The following is a 14,322-nucleotide window of genomic DNA, read 5'->3' on the forward strand; positions in this document are numbered from 1 at the left end:
TGAGAACCAGCCTGCAGATTTCAGACTTTTCTGCTTCCCTCTCACCCACGATTAAGGCCGAGAACTGAGAAATACATGGTCAGCTTTACAGGTTACAGAATATATGGGTCACCGGTGTGTTTTCTGCCTGTCATTTACCCGTCATTTCCTCTTTATTAAACACACGTGTTTCCCGTGTCCAACCCATCGATTCTGTTGTTTTTATGTCACGAGTTCAGTATTTTCCACAGACTTTGTGGCTGTTTTAGTTTCTCACCTCACAGAATAAGTCAAGATTACGGTTTTTCCTCCCAGTCGGTCACATGTGGGTTGAGAAACAAGTGAAGTCATGATGAAAAGAGGCCGACAGTCAGAAGGAAGATGGGCTCAAACGGGCCCAGATGTTTTGCTGATCCGTTCATCCAGACCTGCCTCTCTCTGCAGGCTGTGAAACGCTGTCATGTGACCTCCTCCTTTGCGTGCTTTCAGCTGCCAGAGGTCTTTGTCATGGGAATTTATTAAAACAGCTTAAACAGTCATTCACCATGTGAGGACAGATTAAAGCTATTGTGTTGAGTAGGGTTTTGGTACAAGAACAATCCTGATAAATGACATGTGTTGATGGCAACTAATAATCCTTGAGAAAATGTTTATTTCATGTGGCTATATAATAAGAAGACCGTGTTTCAGGCTTATAATCGTACAGTATAGCCACAGTTTGCATTCTGTAATTACAAACAGTCTGTTTATGCATCAGATGAGGTTATTCTGAGTAGTAGACAGTGATCATTAAAGTCTTCGTGTACTTTCTGGGAGAAATGATGCGTCATGTGCTCCTCGTCTGCCTTATTTCACCGAGTCAAAAGTCAGTTGTTGTGCCGAGATTCGGTTCTGTGGTGGATTAGTTTTATCCAGGACACTTTGTGAACTTCTGCTTGTGGGATCCAGGTCATCAGCTGACGGAGCAGCTGTCCCTTCATTCTGACCGGTGAGAGTGAAAAAACAGAAAAGCAGAGTGGGGGATTATTGGAGTGTCGGGATGATGACACAGCAGCAGCACCTGCTGGGTTTGTGTGTGCTGGAAAGGACCTCACAACTCGAGCAAGACGTCCGCTTCCCGGTCTCCATGCCGACCGTGAGGGCTGCTCATGTTTGAGCATGCTCAGTTTGGCTCCGTTCCCTGTAACAATAGCCAGTGAGAGGGCTCGCAGCCGTGCACACACACTCTCAGGCTCACTCTACTCCAGCTCGCAGTGGGAGCGAGACGGAGAGGAGAGGCTGCCTGCTGAGCTGCAGAGCTGAGCTACACGCTCCCAACAAAGGTGAGTAACCACACCTGCAAACCTTCCTCTCTGTTTACCGGCTTTTATTGAGCTGAAGTGAAGAGTTTGCAGCATCCTCAGTGCTGTGTTTAAGAGAATCGAGCTGCGGAGCGGAGACAGTTGTTGCCGGTGGAAAAACTGGAGATAAAGAGGAAGCATGTGCTCTGCTTTGTGAGTGACAGGACTGCATGTAGTTCCTTTTTTCCACATGTATTTATTTTTTAAAAATGGCTTCATTATGCTCTGATATCCTCCCAGTGTGAGCTCTGGACACATCTTCTCCAAACGAGGACATTTGTCATTTTATGAATGGTGAAAGCAGGTTAAAACTGAATTCGGTAGTAGTTGACAAAGCGGGGATCACTGAATAATTCATGTAGCCTTGTAAGGAGGGAAGTCAGGGGATGACAGCAGGTGTAATGTGATGCTTTGCATGGACACAGATAGCTTTTTTAGACTCTTTTAATGGAGCAGCTCAATTTTACAACCTTCTGTTTGCTTATGCAGATTTTTATTCTGCATATCAGGCATTTTAGAGGTGTTGACTTTAAGAAAAAACCCCAAAAAATGTGAAAATCCGCTTCTCCCCACGACTGGCTGACCCTGAAATGTGTCTGTTTGTGAGGTCTGTCTGCCTGCCTGTGGGTGAACGCATGCCAGGGGCGCTCAGGCTGAAATATCTTTAATATTATCATGTAGTCTCCCTCTGAGGCACACTTGGAGGACTTCACTCGCACACGCTGAGAGATTCAGCTCCACCTCCCACAAGATTAATTGTTGTGGCTGATGAATTCCTGGTTGGTCGATAGTGTGCCGCTGCAGCCATCCAGCCCCTTGTGTTTGTGAGTGCATGAATATCAACTGGCCTCGTCTGTGGTCTTGTATGGAAATGAGAGGTGTGGGGCTGGAATGATAGCTTCAATGATATCTTCATGAATAAATGGCAAATGCATGAAAAAGTAGGAGGTGAATATCTATCTTTTCAGCTCCTACTTGTCCCTTTTTTTGCTATAATATCGTCACTATCTCTGTCGGCTCTTAGTTATCGGGCATAAAACCAAAACTATGAGCTAAAGGAGGCTAGCCTGATCCCGTCAGTGGGTAATACAGTGTTTTAGTCATTTCTGTTGAGCCTTTTTTTGGTTAATTGTGTCAGCACTTTCCAGAAACCACAGCAGAATAGCTTGCTCCTGTCTGCCTCTATCGAATCACCTGTCTGGTTCGAGGAGGAGGACGTCACCGAGCTGCACACAACAGAAGTAAAATATCAGCAGGGGCTGGACACAGACGAGAAGGAGTGGATGCATGGAGAGCAGCGGAAAATAAAGAGTTGCAGAGTGATGGATGGCAGACAGACAGAGAGTGAGAGCCACTCTTTCACCCTGCGGGAAATTGGAAAATAAATTGAGTTGACATAAGCAGGTTTGCATAAAGATATTGATGTTGCGGAGTGGGAAGAGAGAGGTTTGGACTCGGAGCTTAGGAGGTTCACGCGAGGCTAATCATCTCTGTTAGCAGGACCAAAAGGCTTCCTGGGGTAAGTAATTAGCAATTTCCATCTGCCATTGATAAAATGATAAAACGCTACAGTCCCATTTGGTGGGCTCTTCAGCAGTCTTACATGGCGCCTCGGTTTGTCCTTTTTGGTCCAAACGGGCAGCAGGAAACCCACCTGCTGCAGCAACATTTAGTCTAAGCTCTTCAGACCAGGTGGCTGTTATTGGATCATCTTTTGGAAGTTGATTTTTGGTGTTTTTTGGTGTCTGTAGTGTTGGATTCAGACACCATCATCAGATTTGATGTCAAGCCCTGAATGTTTCGGTTGCTTTGACCAGACAGTGTGTTGGTGATGTGGCGCTTCTCTTGTTTTTTTGCAGCCTGACAGGTTTCTCTGAGATCGTCAAAGATCTCAAAGCGCAGCAGGCGGTTATCGCTTATTTGTGCACTAAAGAAAGACATGAGCATGAGATTCAAGTCGGCTATCAGCCTGGAGATTTGGGTTAATGTTCCTGCTGGGAACCTAGTTTATTTAGACTGCAAAACTACCTGGTTAGGTTTACGAAAAGATGATTTTTGTTAACTTCTCCTCCACATGCACTTAATCACAGTTCAGTAATCTGATTAACTTTCTCTTTACCAGTGATAAGTGAAGGTTTGGCCCTTATTAATCATAGTTATGGGGGTGATAACAACTGATAAATTCAGTTTAGTTGGCTGATAACATTCAGTTTGAGGTGGCTTTTGTCTTCCTTCCTTTTCATTTGATTTTCCTCTGGTCTTTTTTATCACTAAGTTTTATTTGTGGTTAATGAGCTCTGCATCTTCATCCTTGCTTATCGGTACCACATACTCCCACCTTCTGATGACCTACACACTCATGTTTTAGCCTATTTTAACTGACATTTTTCCTCAGAGGAACAGAAAATAGGTCCAATGTGATAATAAATATATTCCTCTGGAGTGTGGCTAAGGAGAAAACGTATAGTCTTGCTCTACTTTCCCATTTATCAGCGATATTATGACCAGCTGGGATAATATCTGACTCTGCAGAAGATGCTGCAAGCTAAGATGGATTGTGTTAGCGTAGATGGCATTTTGAAATGCACGTTACAGAGTTTGTACAGCTTACAAGTGTTGATCTTTGTTAATCAGGTCTCTGTGAGCTACGGTGACAGCTGATCAATAGCTCTCCTCTATTCATTTCTGATGCAAACACCCACCCTTCCCCTTCCCTTTCATCACATCGCCCGTGTATCTGCTGTCACCTGATATCTCCTCTCCTAAAACCTAAAACAAGCTTGTCCTTGGCTTGTGGAGCGAGAGAAGAGGGGCTTTCCTGCTCTTTCTCTCGCTCCACCATCGCTGCTCTTACTCTCCCTCTCGGTAACGGTGTGAGTCACACAGTGACATCTACGGGGGCTTCAGCTGAAACGGATCCTTACAGATGCCTGCAGGTGCCAGTCAGTCGATAACAAGGCCTTGATGTATCTGATGGGTCCTCCTCAGAGTCGAGAATGAGCCAACAAGAAAGGAATTTGGAAAACATTAACACCCTTCAGCAAGGTCAGGGTTCAGTATTGATCCAGAGATAGGAGCCGACTACAAGAACACACGCTTGAATTCAAAGTAGTTATTTTTATTCTGTTTACTCGCTTTTTTCTCAGTGACTACAGGACTGGATCATTATTTTTTATAAATAATCCAAATGATTAAGAACACCAAAGAGGTTCTTGGGTATCTTGGTTTTTGCTGGGGAGTAAAATGCAATAATTAAAGGTTTAAAGGTCCAACCTTAATAAACCACCTGATGTTGAGCTGAAGCAGCGGAAGTTCAGTTCAAGACCAACCAAGTGGAAGAGAAACCTAATTTAGAGTTTTTTTGTAATAATTGGCTTTGTTCTTAGACATTATGTATTCATAATCTGTTTTTCTAAACTATCTATGTTCCTATCTTGTACTCTGCTCACACAACACAATGAATGTCCTTGAATGGTCCAGAACTGGCGTAAATAACCGGGTCAGATAGGTCTGTTACATTAGATCCACGCCTAAAACAGCACATGTTGTTTATCACATCCAGAGAACATGACGTGCACGGTGCTTGGCCTGCTCACGTCACTAATAACTGGCCTATTATACTCGGTGGTGTGTAAGTACAGCCTCTGTGAGATAAATGAAGATAAATATGAAATGTTTCCGGGTCTCTGGGCCCGGGCCGCCAAACTGCAACCAATAAATACTTTGTTTGATTAACTTAAGATTTCCCCGGTTTGTTCTTGGGCTTCGAATGAAAGAATCAAGTAGATCTTTATCCTGGATAAAAACTCTGCCATGCTGTGACCATAGAGCACAAAGAAAGGGATATTGTGCTCTCTGGGGAGATTCTGATCGTACTGCTCTGTCTCCGGAGATCTAATAGTTGTTTGCTGCATTATTAAGGTTTAAAATATTGAATATTAGTTCTTTAAGGGGTTCACACTGGCACCAATACCTGTGGGATGTTTGCTCCACCTGTTACGATGAAAAACATGTTAGTTTTCTGCTTTTTAAACTTGTCATTATTAGATTTAACTCCCATTTCAGAGAAAATCCAGTGCAAACAGTCACAGGGGCCTGCATCAACCTGACGTTATCTCGCTGCCTCCGCTTCCGTCTGCCAGATAAAGATGAATGTTTTAATTTGAAGCCACTCCTGGTGGGCCTTGTAAGGCTTGCAACCAACGCTGACATCTCTCTCTGTCACTCTGCCTGGGATTTCCAACCTGTGTGCAGATCATTGGGCTGTTTGCCTCTGCAAATGTACTCATTTCATTAAAAAAAAACCCTCACAGCTGCCGGTTACTTCCAAAGGAACGAAGCCAAAGCTATAAAATCCAGAATATGTCATGTACTCATTTGCATATTTATGGTATCATCACTTTCCACTTTTTGCGAAGCCTTTAAATCTGCTTGCTTCTCTCTTACCCCCCCGTGCTCACATGAGCTGTATCTATAACACAGTGTTAACCTGTGGACACTTTCGGAGCTTTTTGAATTGGATGATGTCCTGATTTTATAACCACAGCAGAAGACAACATCCGTCCACTGCAAGGGCGTAACCATGGTTTAGACATTGGGGGGGTCCAAGAAAAACAAAATAGTTAAGTGCATTATCTACAATTCTTTATTTATATATGAAAAATTGGACATTTAGAACATAGTTTAGAGGACTACATTGACCATGTAAGTTCACATCTAAAGGAATAGTGTAATTTCTCAGAGACAGTGACTGCCCCCCCACTTTGTTTTGGTTAGTTGCTTCCTGTTTACTGACCTTAAACACACCTGCCAATTACAGTTATGCTCTTCCAGTAGTTCTGTAGCAAATAGGACAGCTTCCAATGGAAAACGACCAAATACCCAAAGCATGTTTATGGAAATATTTTAATAAGGACAACTAATGATGTAACAAATTACAGACTTTTCCTTTAACAAAAAATGTGCCGAGACTTTTAAGTCCAGGTTAATTTCTATTGTGTCAATGTCTCAAAATGTGCATTAACAATGAAAAGTCTAATAGTCTAATGTTATTTTTGTTTTAAGTTTTTTTTATTTTGAAAGGGGGCGGAAGTTTATTTTGTTGATTCTGTGTTGGATTTCCTGTTCTGGTACAATCTGCTCTGTTGGGCAGCGGCTCCGTCAAAAGTAGAAGTCCAACGTAAAGATAAGGAGAGCCCGGTGGGTCACTCTCATTGACTGGAGTGTTAGCGAAATCTGATAAATACCATGTCAGATTCTGGACGGGCCTCTTTATGGGCAGTTTAGCTTAAACCTTTAATGAAAGGTGAATGCTGAAGTCTTATCACATCAATCATAAACTGAACCCTCACTTTCAGGCTGTGATTGCTGCTCAATATTTATTCATTAGCTTCTCTTTTTCAGGACAGAATGCTAAAGGCCCTAAGCCTTATTTCTGCAATCATCCTTTAATCACATTAATTAGTCTGTTTAATCATGTTAGGAAGCACTAATCTATGGCATCTATTTGTGGTATTTTAGGCAGTCTCCTCCACATACCCAGCTACTGTCCTTTATTGGCTTGTTGGTTTCGATCTTTAATCTTTTAAATGTGGCTTGTTCAGTTTCTGGTGCGAGCACAGTATCAGTGGAACCTTTTTTCTTTTTTTAAATCGCTTTTTTTCTCGACCCAGGCAGTAAATAAGCCCCAGCAGAATGGGTCTATCTGCTCTGAGCTGACAGGCTGTGAGTGCTTTGATACATGACGAATTTCTCTGTTTTTCTAGGTCTACCTTCAGCATCGGTTTCTTTTCTCACTGTGCACCTTCACCCTCTCCGATCCTCTCGTCTCTGCTCATTCTCAGTGATGAGGTGACTCATGCAGCCATCTGCTGCCCGGCAAATCCTCCCTTGCCTTATTACCCTCATTCTGTGTGTTAACACTGCTCCGAGGATGACATTGATACCCATATCTACTTTATCTATTGCTGCTTATCTCCCTCTTCAGCACCCTGAAACGCCCCTCCTCCTCCTCCTCCTCCTCTGGGGGCTTTTATCAGATGCTCCTCTTGCATTCCCTTTCACGTGCTGAGCTAATTGCATCTCCCCAAGTGTTTTCCCCCCTTTGCTCAGCTGCCTGTACTTTTTCTCCGAGGAGACGGATCGTAGGAATGAGGTCAGGCTCTGAGTGTGGGGAACATATGGGTATGAATGTGGGCAGACTGTTGACGTTTTGTTTATGTAGGTGTTGCTGATGTCATTCTGATCCCCTGCAGAAACAACATCAGACACAGGAAAACACCCTGGGAGCAGATCTGTCTGTGTCGACCTTCTGCTAAACCCAGCTACTGCCGCGTTGCATCACTGTGGAAATAGACCAAAATATGCCACTGATAGTTGTTATCTGTTGCTTGTCTACTTTATATCTCTTTTATTTGCAGTTACTGGTCTCAGGAGATTGTAAGAGGTTAAAGGTTTCCAGTTGCTCTGCAGTTTAATCTGTTAATATTTTACTAAATGACTGAAAACTAAACTCCAGATTACCTGAGCTTAATAAGACTGAAGTTCTTTCCTGGAAAATAGTGGTTTCGTTCCTCCAGGTTGGGAATGATTTTCCACCTTAAATAAGGAGGATTAACTTAACTTGTTTGTCCTACTTCAGCAGAAATATTCATATGACTTCACACGGCATTTCGCCCCAGCTCCTGACATATAATTTCAACACAGTGCATGACACTGATTCAGCTGCATTAGCACTAATGCATTTATTGAACTGAAACTCTGTGGTGGACTTTAGAGGTCAATCTACAGTCCAGCTCTGCTCACACGAGCCCTGCTGCTGTGATGAGTTCCATCGTTGGCTGAGCTTAACCGTCTTCAGCCATCTTCATTCAGGCCCTGAAAGGAAGGTGCCTTGGAGGCAGCTGGAAGAAAAACTCACTGTAGATTCACGGGTTTCCAGCTGTGAGGCCACAGCTGTGATGTCAATTTTGTCATCCTCACCGGTCTGTGAACGCAACATAAGGCAAAAAGCAACTTTTTGATTCTTTTGAGATAAATTATTGTCAGTCCAACTAAAACCTGACTTTTGAAAGGCATTTAAACACATGCAAAGGTGCACTGATGATGCTCCAAATTTCCATCTTTTTGTAAAAACAGTAAAGTGTACAATAATACAGAAACTGTGACTGAAACTGAGGCTCCAGGTGGTCGCTCTGCTCTAATAAAATGCTTATTAACCAACTTAATGACACCATCTGTGCAGATTGGGCTATACTTACATGTACGATTACCAGTTTTGATGTTTGTGAGCTGCTGCTGTGGATCTAAGCTTTAGATATGAAGGACTTTGATTTGAAACGGTCCATGAAACATTAGCTTCATGCTGAAAACACCAACTCATTATGTCTCTGCATAAAGATTGCTCATCAGATCACATCCTGTCTCTGTTTGCTGGTCTTTGTTGCTCAGTTCTGCCTCTTTCTTCTCGGATGAAACTGTTTTTTTTCATTCATCGTGCAACACAGATGAACAGTGACGGCGGGAATGTTTCAGTCAGAGCTTCACAAACGTGTTCGTCCTGCATCCCGTTGGAAGATCTGAGCTTTAAACCGTCTCCGGGGGCCGTAATCACCACGGTGCAGCATGGATGTTAACAGTATCTGTTGGATGTGTAGGCCTGCGTCTACCTGTCGCCTTGAAGGTTGAGTCTGTGTCGCTGTTGTTATGGATTCAGCCACCGAGCTGAGTTGGACCCATCAGTCGATGGGAGAGGCTGGCTTTGGCGTGACTGAGAGCCACTCAGCTGATTGGGTGACTAACACACCCGCGCTAAGAGTTATTGAGAAAAAACACCCGTTTGTATCGAGGCTGGTTTTCCTCTGTGATCACAGGGTAATTACATGGTTTGCTGCTTCATCAATTAAACATGAACCGCTGACATGCTGACTTCGATTTATTCCAATAATGATCAAAGATAGTTTGACATAACAACTTTATTTAAATGAGTCGTGAGTGCTGTTTCTGAGCAGTCATTTAACACATGAATTCTTTCATCTACCCTGTAAAAATGTTTATACTCACAGGTGTCACTATCGAGTTAGAAATACAGAAATATAACTTAAATCCAATGCCAGCTACAGAATATATGGCTCCAAGTCCAACATACATCACTGAAATGCTGGATTACTTTGCACTGAACTGAAATAATCAAAGGTAGCTGTACTCGTGGTAGGAAACAGGAGATAAAGACTTAACAGGCAGGAAATAAAATGGAATAAATGGGCGAATTTGAGAAACGCTCCGTTTAAAATAAGAACCACATCAAGCCTTACAACCTATACTTCAGTTGGATTTCAGAGCCTCCTTATATCACTTCAAAGTGCCCGTCTTTCCAGTGCATTTTATCTTTATGACAAGGCCTCGTATCACACGATAGCTCCGGCCATTATTTGCATGAGTTGGCGTCTTTGAACTGTCTCTCTTCGGCGGAAAAGACTCCCTCTTTTGTCCTCTTTGAATATGAGCACCTGTGCTTTGCCGTTCATGGAAAACCTCATGCAAAAGAAGCAAAGTGTTTGCTCTGAGGTCATCCCTGCATTATTCATCTGAAACATTTCCCCAAAACATGAAATATGAATGAGACCGAGATGACCTGGAACCACAGAAGAAGAAGGACCACAACAGTTTGGCCTCTTTAATGTTTTTAGCTAGGCTCAGAAATCAAGTAAAGAGTAAACTGAGGTGGAATATCTGTGTATATGTTGGTGTTTATGTGAACATGTCTTCTATTAACAACCACGATACACAACTAAGGTGGAGGGGGGGGTCCATAGCTGTATATTCTTGGGCAATTAAAGGTTAAAAGATCCATTTCCGTCTGTTAGTTGCTGCTTAGCTTTGCTAAGTGTTGAAGCTTCACACAGCGACTGAAAATAGCTGGAAACAAGAAGTCTGGCCCTGTTACATCTCTAAAGCTCATTAAGTATTAGGTCATGTTTGGTTTTAAAGTGAAGCACTATGTGTGACATCTGAAGAGATGCTGCTCTTTGCCCTGTTTTTGTGACGTTCAGCTCCACGCTGCCACCACAGGAACTTTACTCAGGCATTAAGTGCTCATGTGTTTGTTGCTTCAGTTCAGAGATGATTTACTAGAGAACTGGGAGAGACTGTTTGTGGGAGGCAATAAAGGGGAACTCCGGTATTTTTAAACCTGGACCTTATTTCTGGCATGAAATACGTTCATCTACTCACCGAGAACAGTTTGGTGAAAGTCGGCGTCCTTCAGAAGATATTTAGATAACTGGAGATCCATATAACGGAGTGAACGGGGCTTAGAGGATGCAGCCTCTAAATAAGGCATTATCTGTCTTTATTTCACCAATACTTTAAGAAGAATGAATGAATGAACGTGTGCTATAGCTCTGTTAGCTCATAGCTGCTGTTATGTGGCTACTTGCAGCTATAGGAGAGCTAACGGAGGGATTTCTACACAGGCACTCTACTGGGACCACTTCATCCACACGCCCCCCTGCAGCACAGCTCATTCACTCCGTGCTCTGTGACAGTCGGCTAACTTCACACAGAGTTTGCTGCTGATAGTTTTGTGCAACATGGCAGGATATTTATCAGATTTTGACGATGTGGACGACGACTTTCAGTAAGATGGAGGTTGTTACCGGAGTGAATGAGCTGTGCTGCAGCGGCGAGCGTCAATGACGTCATCGAGTGTGTAGAAAGCCCTCTATAAGCCCCCCCGATAGCCGCCAATAACAACAACACAGCAGCTATGAGCTAACAGAGCTATAGCACACGTTCATTCATTCATTCTTCTTAAAGTATTGGTGAAATAAAGACAGATAATGCCTTATTTAGAGGCTGCATCGTCTAAGCCACGTTCACTCCGTTATATGGATCTCCAGTTATCTAAATATCTCAGAATAAATCAAGTGTTTTCTTTGAAATATCTGCATCCGGGTCCTTTCCCACCACGCCACACACAACCTACGTGACGTTGGGATATAATATTACGTGCGAATCCTCTTAAACTGAGTGTACAGAACATACAGAAGCTGCCTCTGGATCGAGTTTGGAAGGAAATGGAGGGGTTCCTGAAACAAATCTTTTAGATTTTAAAGGCAGAACCAGTCATTTTTTCATGTAGAATTAGAGTAAATCACACTCCGTAGCAGCAGGACTCAAAGTGACTTGCTCAGGTGGCATCGTGTGCATTTTTTGTTGTTTTGTGGGCTTCTGTAATACTTGCACTCGCCAGACTGTCGGGGAGCAGCTCGTCACATCCATGCTTACTAAACTTGCACGTTAAAGCATGTTTTCTTTGACATTCGTTACCAAACGAAGGTCTGACTTTGGTTCTGTGCTCTGATACAGAATTGAGAGAAGTTTGATTTTGTTTAACTGCTGGCAAAGAAGAAATGGCATCTATGGATATTCTACAGCTGCAAACAACGTGTGTTTCTCAGCATATTCGCCTTGATTATGCATTAAGAAATGTAATATTCTGAGTTATGCTTATGTATCGAGTTATTTTAAGCATTTAAAGTGATTACTGGATCCCAAAATGTGGGGCAGCTTGACTTTACAGCTCCTGAAAGTTCTCACGGCAGTCCGATCATCATCTCAGTGTGGCAGCCAGATGAGTGATGGAATAACAGCAACCTAATGTGCCAAAACAGGTCACTTTGCCCATATTCTATTGGCTGCATTGCCACATGAAAGAGTTTGAATGATTTCAGCCTCTGTGCTGTGGTTGCTGAACCAGGACCTACACGCTTTCGGTGCTGTCATGTGAATGAGAGAGATGCATATTTCCAGTATACACAGCATGCAGTATAGATTAACAGTAAGATCATTTTATTTTTACCCCCACAACTCAAAATAACAATCCTCAGACACCCGTTGAGCCTTGCTCGCAGTCGCTGTGGTGCAGCGCCGCTGCTGTACAGCTCAATCGATCTCCCCGGGGACTTGTAGTAGTTCACATACATATTGCAGTCTTTCTGCCTAATTAACTGCACTCTTCCCCACATCCACCTTTGATGTTGCCCGTGCTCCACGTCTCGCAGGCCCCCACCCACTCCCTCTGATGAGACCGGTAGTGTAGGTGCTGCTGACAGTGCCCCCGGGTGGTGCCTCATTAACACACATTTTACTTGCTGATGGGAAACAGGGAGCGGTTGTTGAGTGTCTGCTCGCCGGAATGTGTCTGAGACGTAAATTGGAAATATTTTAGATGCCTGTGAAGAAGGTCTCCAGCATGGGAATGCAAGGATGAATGCTGGGAGCCGTCTTTTAGCTAATTTGCTAACGTAAAATGAAGGACTTATCAGCTTAAATGTTCTACGTGCCTTTTGATCATAATGGGAGCAGACTTGCTCCGCAGTTTTTCCCTAAAACACTTTTATTACTTAAAGGGTTTAGTAATCTTGTTAATCCCACTTTGTTAATGTTTTCTCTTGAATATTTTCTGCATATATGTGTATCAGGACTCCACATGATGTCTGTCTGCAGTGTTATCCCTTTGTGTTAATGTAGAAGCTAAAAGCGCTCATGATGCTGTCAGAAAATACGTCACTTTTCTGCTTCCCACCTCCTACTTTTAGCATTTTTAGCATTTTAATTAGAATTCTTTTCCTGCTTATAGTCCGCTATGATTAGCATCTTATCCCTCCTCATCACCGCCATTGTCATCATATCCAAGCCATTTAGTTTATGCCACCTAACCCGTATTTATTTGATTGATTGATTTTATATCGGAGTCTTGGCTGGTTGTGCTTGTGCACTTTGTAATGTCCTTTAATGTTGATGCCCTCGTTTGTTACTGCAGAACAAAGCTCCCTTCGGGCACAAATAAAGTCAACTTGACCTTTTGACCATGACCTTCTTCTTGTAAAGCTACCCCGCCCCCCCCCCATCCAAACCCTTCCTGACAGAAGGACAGACGCTTAACTTCATTAGGACACAAGTTTCTTATTACCAGCTGTTCGGCTCTCAGATGTAAAATGATTCATCTGGAGGGACCATTGAGCTTGATTAGAAACCAGTCTGGAAGTTGATTATTTTCATCATGGATCCTTTTTGTTTGGTCACTTGAGAGCTTATGAAATATGAAAAACTTTGTGTAATTATAGAGTTTCTGTCCCCTGAATACTTTCATGCAAGTTTGAGCCTAGATTTCCAGATATTTCTGCTATATATATGCTTAGAATTAATTTTCTCTCTCTCAGAAGAATTTCCTCTTGTACAAAACTTGCTTGAACGCATTGCTGTGCAGCTGTAATGGTGGGCAGTTCTGTCTCATATAATTAGAGGAAACTCTGAGCCCAGATTGCACCGGGCGGACCGGGCTTGGTGTGGATAGACTCTCACGGGGATAAACTACTGGATTTAACTTGAAATATGCATAAGATGTGTTTGGGTCCACCTTAATCTGCATTGTGAGAGAGGTGTGAGATTCTTCCTTGATTTTGATGTTGTGAAGCTGTGTCCGAGGCTCAGATGGTATCAGAACAGGCTCTTGGACAACAGCAGTGTGCTGTAGGAGGAGTTTGAAAGTCAACTGAATTCAAATTTGAGCTTTTAAAGGAGAAAATCTGTCCCTGCAGTTTAATGCCGGGTCCAAGCAGCGATCGAGGATGTGTCACATTTGAGTTCCTCCACCACCTGTCGAGCCGTCCTTCTTCACCCGGCTGCCGTGCGTTTACACTCTCGCTCCCCTGGTCGCAGCATTAGTCATTGTCGTGGCAGGTTGTTCTTATTGTGACTTCAGGGGCTCATAAAATAGAAACCAGTCAGCCATATTTCAGTGTCAGCTGGTGGCCGGCATTTTAAAACCCGTTGTTGTCCAAAGTGAAATATCACAGCAGCCGTCGGAGCCGGAACCACGGCTGAGTCGAGGCTTTGTGCCGGCGCTCACTGTGCAGACAGCAGTCTGCCACGCGCTGAGGGGTGAACGCAGCGTGTCTGTGCATTCAAGCACCTTCACACAGCCACACATTTGTAGTTC

General features: G+C 43.2%; 1 protein-coding gene across 2 annotated transcripts in view; it reads left to right on the forward strand.

The window, feature by feature from the left end:
- Nucleotides 1–14,322, forward strand: part of arhgef49 (Rho guanine nucleotide exchange factor 49) — a 61,957-nt gene that overhangs the window by 23,725 nt on the left and 23,910 nt on the right. The window contains exon 1 of one of the 2 annotated variants that reach the window (XM_072397499.1): nt 1,216–1,301. The exons of the other annotated variant lie outside the window; for it this stretch is intronic. The gene's annotated coding sequence lies outside the window, so the exon portion shown is untranslated. Of the gene's footprint in view, nt 1–1,215; nt 1,302–14,322 lie in introns of those variants that run through there. 2 annotated transcript variants of the gene reach the window in all.

This window comes from Leuresthes tenuis, unplaced genomic scaffold, assembly GCF_036924035.1.
Source record: "Leuresthes tenuis unplaced genomic scaffold, fLeuTen1.0.hap1 SCAF_12, whole genome shotgun sequence".
Taxonomy (NCBI): Eukaryota; Metazoa; Chordata; class Actinopteri; order Atheriniformes; family Atherinopsidae; genus Leuresthes; species Leuresthes tenuis.